Genomic DNA, 11,065 nt, shown 5'->3' with positions numbered 1-11,065 from the left:
TTTATACTACAGTAGAACTTCCGTCCTTCCTTGGGCCACTTTTGGTGGGTACTAACCACTGCATGCCTGGAACACTTGACTGTTGTTTTTGAAGATGCTTTGACACAGTCATCCAACCACCACAATCTGACTGTTGTCCAAGTACATTTTTCAGGCCTATTCTTTTTTCCTGCACATCAACTTTGGGAACTCATAAACTTCACTGTATAAAGAAAAATGGAGCTGCTGTTACATGGCCAAGGTTGATTATCTTCCCATAATAGAAGATCAATATAAGTGTTGATTTCTTTCTTCTTCTTCTTCTAACAATTTGCTATCTATTACAATATATATTTTTAATGTATTTTTTATAAACCTATTCATAAGTATTTTTGTTGTATTGTTGTAGAATGTCTGTGTGGCAGGTTTCTGTTAATACTACTACTATAACAGCTACAAACATTAATAAGCAGTTGTTCCTTCACTAGTCTTTTTTTTTTATCTCTCTTGATGTCAATAATACATAAAATGATGTAATGTTATCAAGAAAACAGAAAAAGCTCAGTTCTCTAACATGATGGAAAACTGGTTCTGTAACAAGACCTGACACTGGAGATTAAATAAACTTCAAATTTCTTACCAGAAATTTTCATTTACATATTCCAGAGCATATTTTGTAATCCGTTTACAATTAAGTTTAGATTATGTTGAGCGTCCAACATATCAGTCACAGCCAACTGTACTATAAAAATGCAAAACATGTTAGTGCATGTTAATGCATTAATATAAAGCTGTGATTTGCTGTTTAGACAGAAAAACTGTCAGAGCTGCTGTAAAAGAACATCAATCAACATCTGCTGAACCGTCAACAACACTGTGGTAACTGCACGCATGCTGCATTAGATAGAGATTAGGTTTAAAAATGCTAGAGTATTGTTTCTGCTAGCTGAGAGCACCATCAGATCCCAGACTCCAAATCCAACCCTAGCTTAAAGTCATATTATACTTTCCACAGAGATGTGGTTTGTGACTAACTCCCATTTCATGCTGTATGCAGTTTGTAATGCATTATAAGGATAAAAGATTTGTATGTTCCCATTTAGAAACCAAAACACGACTCAACATTTGCTTTAAAGAACTCAGTCTGTTCGGATGTAAACTCAAAGATCCCCTCTCACATATGCTTACGTTTTGCTCGCATCCGAAATGTATCCAACAGTCATACCAATGAGATAAACGTGTTGAGGCAGGAAAAGTATAGACCCTCCTTAACCACTGAGGTGGTAGAAGAAAAAAGGGTGAAAATGAGAGAGAGAGAGAGAGAGAGAGAGAGAGAGAGATTATTGTGAATGATGACTGAAACCTGGAAAGCAGATCACTTGGCACTTAGCATAACATTCCTTTTGTCTTATTGCTCCTCCACCAAGATGCTTGCACTGTTAACTCTAAGATCTTTGAGAGTTCTTTCTCTCTCTCTCTCTCTCTCTCTCTCTCTCTCTCTCTCATTAGCCATGAGCAGCCAAACCACTTGAAAGCCTTTTTCCATAAAATTCCCCAGTATCTGTTCCTTCACAGGAGTCCGTATGGCCTTTAACACCAACAGTTTCATATAAAAAAAATCCAGATGGACCAAATATGCACTTATCTTCAATATTTCCCAGGACTGGACTCTCCAGTTTCCTTCAGAAGTAAATGTTTTCAGAGGATCATTTTCAAAAAGCTAGCCAATTTTTTTTTTTTTTTTTTTTTTTTTTTTTACGTGCAAATTTCTACTTTTGCTGAGGCCACCAAGACATTTTTGTGGACACATATTTAAAGTGCTTTTGTTTCTGGTTTTGGTGCACAGTAGGGAAACACTGCATGAAGCCACCATAGAAATACTCCCAACCCTGTCTAAGTATTCGGTTCTTGGTTTTGGCTTTCGGACAACCACTCCGCTTTTATGGGTTGGGTTGTTCACACAGTGGCTGGATAAAGTATCAGAGGATTTGGTGAGTGGGTGGAGAGGGGGATGTGAGTCATAAGAATGTTCGTTGGATCGTTAAACTCAAGTGACACAGAGAACCAGTACTGAACACTGAAACTGAGCATTTTAACAGAACATTCTTTTGGTTTTTGCCTCTCATGTGGCGTATCGTTATTCCACCAGCAAACGGCTGGAAATTAAAGAAGATCTTTACAAAACCTCTGACAAGATTCTTAACTTTATTTTCTTCTGAGAGCTAGATTTATGTTATAATACTAGGTTTTTATAGACTGTAAAAGAGAGTAACTCAAAATAGAATAACATATTGATTTTTACTATTATGATCAAGACACCAGGGTTATAAAGCATAAAAAAAAACATTTGGGAATTTACTGGTTAATTGCAGACCATGTGTCTCTATAAAGCTGTTTTTTTGTCCTACATAGCCAGACAGTTTGTATCGAAACGTAAAAAACCAGTGAACACCAGAGAGGCTGACCAACATTTCTGGAAAGCAGTAAATATACAGTAAGTAGCCATAAATTCTTTGTTTTAATAGTGTTTGGACCTTAAGCAGGACACTAAACCATATGTGCCCCACAGGCATTAGCCACTCCATACACACTGCAGCAAAGCAACCATTACAGAGACTGGACTATTTAGAAACCCTCCCAGTAATAGAGAGTAGTACACATAAGAGCAGCTAGCACATAAACAGTGTCTCTGTAAGCGGATTCAACCCACTTCAATGCCATCTTTGGTCATTTCTTTGGATTATCAAAGTAAGTCTAGTTTCCAGGCTGAAATATATTCCATTCATTAAATCAGATGCTCATTTTGTCGTGTAAGGTACGGCTACGGCTCATAGACCACTGAGAATCTTCAGCTTTAATGTGATTGGATTGTATTCAGCCTTTCTGATTAAAGCCAGACTTTCACAAAAATCACTTCAGATCAAAGTGTCTGTTTAAAGATCCATTGTAAATGCCTTAAAAGTAAATAAATACAGAAAAAGAAAAAATCTCTTTTCTCTGGCAGCTCATCGCTCCAGAGTCTCATTCCTCAGGTTGTTGTCTGTGTCAAGTTTGTTGGTGTCTCACATAGGTTTCCTCAGGGTTCACTAGTTTTATCCATTGAGAAAGGGAGAGAGAGAGAGAGAGAGAGAGAGAAGGAACTGATGGGGGATGACTTTTTACTGCTGTTATTGATACACAATCAATACAATGTACATAATGCACACATATTGCACAGACACACATATTTGTGTTTTTACACATACTGTGGTGTATACACAGCTAACACATACCTGTACAGTGGAACCTCGGCATACGAATGCTCTCTTTACGAATTTTTGCCTTAAGAATTCGGCATACGAACAAACTGGCTAAATCGCGCTTACGTCTGGGAGCCGTTCAAAACTTGTTTGCTTCAGTGGAAAGCCAAGGGAAGCCAACCGAAGAGAGTTTACGAATTATTTCTCAGTCAGCAAAAGCTGTTTTGAAAGAGTCAACCCACAATACCAGCACTGCCTTCGGCATGTGCTTAAAAGCTACAGACAGACTGGTGGCATGGGTGGTCTTCTCTATTTTTAGCTCAAGTTTGGTGGCACGACTTCCTATGAGGACTTGGAATGCTTGGCTTGGGTCAGTTCTTTGTAAGCAGCCATACAGTTTACATACGCTTCGTATTGGGAATATTTTTGGGTGGCTGGAACGGATTATCTGCATTTACATTATTTATTCATTATTTACATTATTTCGCTATTTTCACCCTAAGAACTCACCTCCAGAATGAATAAAATTTGTATGCCGAGGTTCCACTCTATCTATCTATCTATCTATCTATCTATCTATCTATCTATCTATCTATCTATCTATCTATCTATCTATCTATCTATCTATCTAATCTAGTGTTCTTTATATTTTTATGTGTTATACGTGGAATTACTTCAGAATGTGTTAAGATTGCAAAATAATCCTCATGGTTCAATGGTGTCATCCTACTCTTTAAAACATGCTTACCATCCAGGGTGTGTTCCTGCGTCACATCCAGTCCACATCCACTACACCCCTGACTTGGAATAACCTCTTAGTTAGGATGAATGAAAGAATAATGTCTTCATGCTCAACTTCTTCTACAGCAACACATTTATGTTCTTGCAGTACATTTACATTTATAGCATTTGGCAGAAGCCCTTATCCAGAGAGACTTACATTTATGTCATTTATATAAATGAGCAGTTAAGGGTTTATATGCAACTGAGCCTTGCTCAGAGACCCAGCAGTGGCAGCTTGGTGGACCTGGGATTCAAACTCACAACCTTCTGTTCAGACATCCAACATATTAACCACTAAGCTACCACTTGTTGCAGTATAGCTATGTGATTGGCATATCTTTTGAAGTTTAAAGTTAGGATCAATTCTTGCTGAATATTAGGTTAGCTATGCAGCGCTGTGTGTTTGAAGGTAATGTTTAAGTACCTCAATTATACATGATTGTATCTTTTATTAAACCAGACCCTTGTGTAACTAACTTGAAGATGAAAAGCCAAGGCATAGCTGTTTAAATATTCCACAGTAGAAAGAGGCTTATCGAAATGGCATATTTTATATTTAGCATTAGCATTATAAAATATCTGATTATTTAAAAGGAGTCTCAATCGACTGTGAGTTTACAGTTTGTTAAGTACAGTAAGTTACAGTTTCCCTTGTCATTCCTTTGCTGGCCATAAAGCACACGTTGAAATCCCAAGCGTGGCTACAAGGCATTTGCTTTCACTGGAATACCAAAAATACCCTTTTGTGACTCTGGTGATGAAAAATGCAGTAAGTACAAGTGAAAGTGGAGACAGGGTGGAATGAAGGTGGGCAGAGTGCCATGGGAGGTTCGAAGAACCCAGTGCTGTTATTTGATTTATCTTGATGACATAATAGGCTTTATGGTGTGGGTTCAATGTCGAGTCATGTCGAGTTAGGGATGAAAAAGCGATGCTTCACTGGATAACTACACTAGAGAAAGGTGAACTTGAGATGAAAGATGAGGAGGCTGAAAGAAGGGTAAAAGTAGCAAATGCCCCGTTGCTTTGAAGGACCGTGCAAGTGGCCTCAGGCAGCACATTTAACATTACGCTATGGGAAATGTGTAATTTCTAGAGTGTTGTGCCAGTCAGTTTCCTGCCGTGGAAAAGAAAGTACTTTCCGGGTTCTTGGTAAGATGACAAGCTGCAATGTTTGAGAGAGAGAGAGAGAGAGAGAGAAACTGATGAGGAGGGAGAATTTTTACAGCTGTTATAATGTTAGTGATATCAGAATTATCTGTGAAACAATTTGGTATCAATTGCATACTGTAGCAGGACACTGATGGGTATGTGACTAGACACTGATCAAAAGTACCATGTATTGTTTTTGCTGTGGTATAAGAGGAATCAAACACTTCAGGATGAGTTATGCTTGCAAAATTATCAACGTCGGGTGGTTAGGAGGAACTGCGCTTCACATCTGGCTGCATCACACCACCACATTGTTGATCTAACGGCATGACACAACATGCTTTATTCCTTACTTAGCCCACTCAGATAGTCTTTGTTAGCCCTGATGTGAGCGTGTTTGCTCGGGATCCATATTCTCAAGCTGTTGGATGAGTTTTTGACAAGGCTCAATTTAATAGGGAAAATCACAAAAACTGCATTTCCATCTAGATTGAGGTGTAAAGTGGTGGGTAGTGCCATCATGGAGTTTTACTTTGGATAGTTGTACTGTGTGTGTGTGTGTGTGTGTGTGTGAGTCATGCAGTGTGAGTAGTCAGGTGATAACATTTCTTTGGTCACACAGTCTAGATCCAAATGTTTTTGGTTAAGGCTGAATAATTCATAAAAAGTACTATAATAATAATAATAGAAGAAGAAGAAGAGGATTTACAAGATAACATTTCTATCATTATAATCATTATGGTAACCACTGTGCTGTTGAATTCTTAATTCTGAGTATTTAGAAAATTTATCTGATTAATTTTCCAAGGCATGCTGCTATAATTTATTTAATTATAACAGCATGCCTTGGATAGTAGTTCCAGCTGCAAGATCTATATCAAAGTGCTCCTTCTAATACATTGTGTTTCCTACAGTGACAATTTGCACAGGGACCTTAGGAGAGAGATAAAGTTTCTAAGTAACATGACAACATGACTAAGAATTGTATTATCTTCAAGAGAGAAATGAGCCAGTGAGGGAAATACTTAGCTGCTAGAACATACGTGATATAGGAACTATCTTGTTTCACATGTTATTTCTGGATGCAACATTAAATGTAATCATAAACAAATCAATAAAGTGTCATTCAAATATTGTTGTGTAAGATGAAGTGAACACTATGTGCTTTAGGATGTTACCAGTATCTCTGCTTCGGATGGGTTTTTTTACCCCTGCCATTGATTATTTTCTTATAACTGCCTTAAACAGGGATTTCTCTTTGTCAAAATATAAAATTTAGCCAGACATATTACACTGCGAGTGCAAGGTCAGATTAATCATGAAGACATTTTTTAGATTAGAAATGTAACTATACGTTGTATACAAGTTTTGGGTCATATTGCGCTATGATTGCATGCCTGGAGTACTTCCAAAGCAGTTTTGCAATATACCTACACCCACAAGAGAAAAAAAAAAAGTCATAGTGATTTGTGAAAGCAAATAAAAGGCACATCCATGAAGTGATGGATTATCACTTGGCCTACATAAGTTTCCCTAAACATTTAAAAACTTGCCTGTAGACAGAGAGTGCTTGGCCTTGCAAGAGTTTAGACAAATGTTTCAAACTAAAATGATTATTCAGATCTAGATAAACAGCATTTCTCTTCATAGCCTTTTCAGTCAGGCTCTGGGTATTGGATGGGGATGAAAGTGTGTTAGCATGGCAGGGCAGAGAGGCGCTGTCTGCTGTCACATCTCGCAGTTCAGCTCAGACTAACTCTACAGAGTATGCTGAGGTAGAAGATGCTGTTGTAATGTTGTGTGGTGACTAATAAATCGTGATAGGCCACCCTACTGGGTACATTAATCATAAATCTAAATAAACATTAGCTAATTGTTGATCATAAAATATGATCATATCTGATCATTCCTATTAACTCTACATATCCTAAAAAATTCTGCAAACCCCTGTTCAGCTGTAATATATTCAAAGTTTTACAATTTGTTGTTTATCTGTAAACACTGACGTGTAACCATAGAGACTAAGTGATGCCACAGCATGATTCTGGCGCAATTCTACTACCATGTCTCCTCTTGCCTTCCAGACGTTCCTGATTCATCCCAATGCTCTATTTCTGCTTCAAGCTGCTGCACTTGTGACTCACGTCCTGTTTTTTTTTTTTTTTTTTTTTTGTCCTACATGTATAACCTAAAGCATTGTTAGGGATGGTCTCACAAGGATACAGTAAAGATTCTCTTCCCAATGACAGTTTCTCCCTTGCTTCAGTGGCTCATCTCACCTGGATGCTGTAGACTGTCACAAAAAAGTGCATTGTACTGATTAGTATTGAAGTAGTTGTATATAATGGACCGCCAGTCATTTAGTACAAAGGTATACTATAGTATATAGTAGTATAATATTTAGTGCTCTTCAATTCAGTTTTATTTGTATAGTGCTTTTAACAATCAACATTGTCTCAAAGAAGCTTTACAAAACATAAGAAACAAAAAAAACATCCTAAAATCATCCCTAGTGAGCAAGCCTGAGGCGACTATGGCGAGGAACAGCTCTGTAACTTATAGTGTATAGTTACAATATATAGTCTATACCAAAATGTTATGACACATGACACTATATTCACATAGTAGTAGTCAAAATAAATGTTACGACAAAACAAACCTCCCTGAGATGATATGAGGAAGAAACCTTGAGATTCCTTTTTGAGAGGGGAATCCAGTTTCATCTGGACGACACCGGAGAGTGTGATTATAAATCATTTCCCTTCTATAACTGTGCACTATATTTCCAAGTGCAATTGGGTAACCAGGAGCATCAGCACAATTTCTAAATTCATTACAGTTTTAATACAAATTCCTTCCCGCTGAAGCCATCACATAATCAATGACAGAGACCTGAGCGCAAAATTGATTACAGCAGCAGCAATCCAAAGCCACCTCCACAGTCTCCTAGTGGTACTATCCACAGCAATCCCATGATTCCCCAGGCTTTCTCAGCATCACTGAGCAGCAGCCACATATAACCTTCTAAAATCATATATGATTTATAATCTTCCACAACCATGGAACTGTGGGAAGCCTTCGATGGTATGGAAAGGTTTTATGTAGAATACTATAACATCTCACAGGGAGTATTTCCCTGCTAGACAGAGGTTTTTTTCGAAACTATTTCAGAAACAATTTCAGAAACCCCCCACCTATCTCATAACCTTTGGCAACCCATGTTATAAAGAATGCAATAGCTTGAGTTAGTTTCATTCCTTCGTTTCATTCCTTTTACAGAATGTAGAAGGCATTTTGCCATTAAAGTTTCAAATCTCTGCTCCTTCTACCCTCACACTGCCCTTTGTGTTCTGAGACATGTTCTCTCACTGGAGTGTCAATAGATACTGATCTGAGGTTATGTCCGAAGTTTATTTAACACTGTCAGGGTAAAAATTAGGCACGGGACCTGTTCCCAGGTCTGCTTATATCATCCTCATCATCATCATCATCATTTCCTATCCAGAGAGGTTTCAAGGTTGAATATACATTACTCATGCCTGACTTGACAGTTCCTATATATATATAGTGTGTGTTATTTTTGTCTGTCCTGGGTTTTAAAGTCTTTTTATTCCTCCACATAAGAGCGATGTTATTTCTTCACCGCTACAGAAGTGAAGTCAAATTTTCACTATTACATTTCAGAGTTCATTTCATCACAGCTTCTCTTCTCGTCACGTTGCGCAACAATCCCCTATTTCATCGACAATGTTATATCAGGCTCCAAACATCCTGCATCCATGCATCTGACTCATATTCCAACGAAACAGTTTGCATTCTATGAGTTTGACTATCTGAAAGATCTGAAACGTTACAGATGAGCTTTTTCATAAACAGACATATCTGAAGGCCAAGATTATGAAGGATCAGGAGTAAACAGTTTCTCTTCTAAAAGGAATATGTTATGTAGTCGATTGTTTAAACAGCTCCAAGATGGCAGATTGCACATTTCAAGTGAAAACCTCATGCGTGATGTTATTGCCAAGAATTCATCATGATCTCATGAAAGCTGTCCGTTGTAACATTATAAAGGATCCTAATTAAATTGCTTGTTTTCAGGAAAAAAAAATGGTGGCATCAGTGATGACTTACATTGTTGTTTTGCTATGCAGACTTGAATCTGTGTAGGAAGAATATGGCAGAAGGAGGAAAAAACTTTCCATTTTTTAAAAATATATACATACTGTATAATGTAGCAGTAACTGACTCAGTGACTGTGATTGACAAGCAGTTTATTATCAAGTGTGTCTGCTTTTCTCCTATTTATTATATTACATCTATACCTCAGAGAGTTCATTACAGAAGAGCAGACAAACAACAGTTGCCAATTATTGCCAAGTGTTGCCAATAATGCATTATTACACTGTATTTTATTCTGTAATGTTGCCACATGTTGCTAAAGCAGGCACTAATTTGTGTTCCCATGAGGCGTCACGGCTGCACGTCCTTTTGACGTTCACTGACTGTATTTTGTCAGATAACGTGTACATTTGTTAGTGTATGCGTGTGCTATGTTTGCGCTATACCAGCACATTGTTTTATATTTGTAGGGGCTCCCATCAAGTGGAAGCCCAGTGGGTTTTGCTTTGTTAGTGGGTTTCTCTGGCTAGTTTAGTTCTGTGGTTAACCACCAAACCCGTATTGTGCTGTAAGTTTGCCAATAAAACAGCAAGTGCATTGTTTTTATAATGCTTTCTAAGCAAACTTCTTCCTCACCAAATATTGTGCTACCACAATATTTCCAGATTCAAAATATAACCATAAAATTGTTATACCTAGCTCATCTGTTCTTTACTTTTGCACTGGGATTACAGCAATGCGATCAAGCTCCGTTAAACACACCGCATACCACACTTAAATACACACTTTATTATTACACACTTAAATGCACACCTTAAACATAATCTCAAATAGACTTCCTTATGTGATTTCCATCACTGCACGACATCAACATCTGTTACTAGTAAAAATCAATCTAATAAACTTTACCTATTTGTCCCGGCTCCATAAATACCAACAAACCTTGTTGGTTTTATTTATTCCGGTTCTGCTCATGATTTTCACTCACCTCGACTGGTTGCAGTTCTCGAATATCTGAGATCTTGATGTGTCTAAAGCAAGGTGACTCAAAGCCAAGGTCTGTGTTGGAAAGTGTGAGTCAGTAGAGAGTGAGCGGTGCTGGGTGTTCCCCTACAAAACCAGCACAGCCTTGGACATCACTCAACAAGAACCACCATGCTTATGGCAACACTTTGAGTCTGCGATAAACATCGCTGGTTATACTCACAGCAAGCTGAAGGACACGAACTACAGCAGTTGTCTGTTCACATTTCTCAGGCAGGATACAGAATGTAGTAATTACTGCTGATTTACCAGCTATTATATGCTTTATAAAAATGCATGAAGAGTGTTGCAAGATGGCTGACGGTTGGCGGAAATTATGCTCTTTTGACATAAAAGCTAAAGAAGTTGAGAACGTCTGAGACAAGGAAATAACTAGGAAAAACAAGTAAATAAACTAATACGCAAGTGAAACATAATATTAAAAAGTCTTGGCACTTCCTGTATACAGGAGCTGCCATGAGATCTCCATACAACAGGATGTCATGCATGTCATTCATCCATCCAGCCATTTTCTGTAGTTCTTATCTTGCACACGGTTGTGAGGAACCTGTAGTCTATCTCACAGGACTCAGGGGCTCAAGGCATGAGACACCTTGGACAGGATACCAAAAAAATTGCATGGTACACATTCTTACACACCCATTCACACACTATGGAAAATTTAGTGATGCCAATCCATCTAAAATGCATGCCTTTGGGCTGGAGAAGGAAACCAGAGTACCCAGAGGAAAACCCTGAATCATGAAAAG

At 38.0% G+C, this 11,065-nt stretch overlaps 1 long non-coding RNA gene across 1 annotated transcript; it reads right to left on the bottom strand.

Annotated features, from left to right (window-relative positions):
• Window positions 1–2,255: 2,255 nt before the first annotated feature.
• On the bottom strand, window positions 2,256–10,291 carry LOC131346599 (uncharacterized). The gene is made up of 3 exons (XR_009203645.1): window positions 10,261–10,291; window positions 7,377–7,446; window positions 2,256–5,776 (listed from the first exon to the last, which is right to left on the bottom strand). It is a non-coding gene; the product is annotated as an uncharacterized LOC131346599 (long non-coding RNA).
• Window positions 10,292–11,065: the final 774 nt, after the last annotated feature.

This window comes from Hemibagrus wyckioides, linkage group LG26 (assembly GCF_019097595.1).
Source record: "Hemibagrus wyckioides isolate EC202008001 linkage group LG26, SWU_Hwy_1.0, whole genome shotgun sequence".
In the NCBI taxonomy this organism is placed as follows: domain Eukaryota; kingdom Metazoa; phylum Chordata; class Actinopteri; order Siluriformes; family Bagridae; genus Hemibagrus; species Hemibagrus wyckioides.
The sequence above is the reverse complement of the archived record's forward strand: the minus strand, read 5'-3'. Positions and strand labels throughout refer to the sequence as shown.